Genomic DNA, 2,358 nt, shown 5'->3' with positions numbered 1-2,358 from the left:
TGTTAAAAAAAAAAGATCGTAGCTATTATTATTAAAATGATGGTAGAAATTTAATTTTAGTGGTAGTCAAGGAAAACAGGAATGGTAGAGTAATGTTTACGAAGGTAGGAAAGACTAAAGAGGATATATTGTGGTTTAAGTCATCATCAATCATAATTGCCATTTGCCCATTTGCCACCACAAGAATTGACTTCCATTTGTAGCTGTGCTGGAAGTTTCCGAGAAAAGTTCATTTTGATCCCTTTTTATTATTATATACTTTTTTTTTTTTTGGAATTACTTAATTATAACCTTTTAACTTTAACGAAAGTATAAATTTAAAAAAAGAAAAAAAGAAAAAAAAAAGAATCTAGCGGTATTTTTGTAAATTCATGATTTTGTTATAATTTTTTGTAAGTTCATTATATAGTTGTTCATTAAAGATGGCTAGATCTGAACGACCATGGCTATCTCATCATCTACCACTAAACTAGAAAGAATCGAGTTGAAGGCCGCCTAGCTGCCATCGTTTGAAAGGGAGACAAAATGAGGCCTTGACTTCCTTCACTCCCTTCATAGATGGCCAAATCTATATTACAGAGGTTCACATTTGGATCTCAGGTTCTTGTGGCTATTTTTCACAACCACAATTGTCCACATTGAAACGGCAAGTGGCCATCCACCCCTCAAGAAAAAATGTAGAATAAGATTTACGGAGTATCTTTTTTTTTTTTTTTTTAAATCAGAAATATTATTTATAAACTTGAATGTTCATCAATACTACTTGTCTACTACATCAGTGGCAACTTGCTAAATAAGCCATCGTTTTGAACTTAATTGAACATTTTTGCTACTTTAAGGAATTTAAATATAATAATGGAGTTTCTTCAATTTAGGAGTTCAATTGCACTCGTGTAATTTACCAATTTTAGCCTTTTGGGTTTTTTTTTTTTAAAAAAAAAAAAATACCTTTTCATTCGAGATATGAAAAGAAGTGATACTAAGAGGTGCTCGTTTAAATAAAAGGGTTTAATACTTTAAGGATGTGTTTGGTAACCCGGAAATTATTTTTCGGGCTTTTGGTGTTTGGCAACATTCGGAAAATGTGATCAACGGAAAACATTTTCGGTTGACCATGAAAAATGAGCTCATTTTTTCGGAAAATGACTTCTGGACAAAAAATTCGAAAGTCATTTTTCCGGAAACAGAAAATGGCTTCGTGCGACTTTTTTTTTTGTAAAAATAATAATAATTTATTTCTAATTTCTAATAAATATTATTAGTTTATATATATTTTTATATTTTAAATAAAATAATAAAAATATATAATTATACATTTCTACTCATTTTCCGGAAAATGAACCAAACACACACATACAATTTTCCAGAATACATCCAAACACCGAAAATAAACTCATTTTCCAGAAGTTATTTTCCTTTTTTCCAAACACACCCTAAGTTATTTAAGTATGAGGTTGGAGGTGGAAATAAACGAGATTCATAATCTATACTATTAATAAAAACAATATCCTCAGTTTTAACTTCCCGCCCAAAACAGACCTATAATATTTTGGTGTGCGTAATATTGTATAATATGGTAATACAATTCCTATCCCTAATACAATTCTAAATTAAAATAAAATTCCTAATAAAATATATTCTTCCCTACGTTCCTATTCGTAACACAATTCTATACTAGAATTACTAATGGTAATAATTCAGTATATATATTTCTCTGCAATGCAATCTATACTATTAATAAAAACAATATCCTCAGTTTTAACTTCCCGCCCAAAACAGACCTATAATATTATGGTTTGCGTAATATTGTAAAATATGGTAATACAATTCCTATCCCTAATACAATTGTAAATTCAAATAGAATTCCTAATAAAATATATTCTTCCCTACGTTCCTATTCGTAATACAATTCTAGACTAGAATTACTAATGGTAATAATTCAGTATATATATTTCTCTGCAATGCAATCTATACTATTAATAAAAACAATATCTTCAGTTTTAACTTCCCGCCCAAAACAGACTTATAATATTTTGGTGTTCGTAATATTGTAAAATATGGTAATACAATTCCTATCCCTAATACAATTGTAAATTCAAATAGAATTCCTAATAAAAAATATTCTTCCCTACGTTCCTATTCCTAATAAATTCTAGACTAGAATTACAAATGGTAATAATTCAGTATATATATTTCTATGCAATGCAATCTATACTATTAATAAAAACAATATACTCAGTTTTAACTTCCTGCCCAAAACAGACCTATAATATTATGGTTTGCGTAATATTGTAAAATATGGTAATACAATTCCTATCCCTAATACAATTGTAAATTCAAATAGAATTCCTAATAAAA

Source organism: Ipomoea triloba, chromosome 9, assembly GCF_003576645.1.
Source record: "Ipomoea triloba cultivar NCNSP0323 chromosome 9, ASM357664v1".
Classification (NCBI taxonomy): Eukaryota; Viridiplantae; Streptophyta; class Magnoliopsida; order Solanales; family Convolvulaceae; genus Ipomoea; species Ipomoea triloba.
This window is presented reverse-complemented; position numbering follows the sequence as displayed.